The 366-nt window shown below is 65.8% G+C and overlaps 1 protein-coding gene across 1 annotated transcript in view; it reads left to right on the top strand.

Annotated features, from left to right (window-relative positions):
* The window catches only part of DNASE1L2 (deoxyribonuclease I-like 2), a 3927-nt gene that overhangs the window by 209 nt on the left and 3352 nt on the right, over window positions 1–366 (top strand). The window lies entirely within an intron of this gene.

Below are 366 nucleotides of genomic sequence, written 5' to 3'. Positions count from 1 at the left end.
GCCGTACGTTCGGAGACCCCAAGATGGCAAAGGAAGGATAGGCGAGCGTCATCGTCAGCGTGAGTGCAGCCAGCGCCACGCAGGGACGGGCTGTGCACTGGGGTGGGCCCAAAACGCGACTCCCGTGCCGGGGGGGCGTGGCCATTGATGGGATGGCATCCCAGTGCTGGGGATGCCCTGGGTGGATGAAGGCTTGGTGAGGACCAAGGTGGGGCGTCAAGCAAACGCCACAGTTCCTCTGAGCCCTCTACAGGGACATGTGCCCCGGCAATGAGGGATGTGCAGGTCCCCACGGTGCTGTACCCAGCACCATGTCCAGGTGCGTGGCTGGGAGGTGGGGGGGAGACAGTGGCCCCGAGCCAGGGC

The sequence above is a fragment of the Buceros rhinoceros genome, unplaced genomic scaffold (assembly GCF_000710305.1).
Source record: "Buceros rhinoceros silvestris isolate BGI_N320 unplaced genomic scaffold, ASM71030v1 scaffold26901, whole genome shotgun sequence".
NCBI lineage: Eukaryota > Metazoa > Chordata > Aves > Bucerotiformes > Bucerotidae > Buceros > Buceros rhinoceros.
The sequence above is the reverse complement of the archived record's forward strand: the minus strand, read 5'-3'. Positions and strand labels throughout refer to the sequence as shown.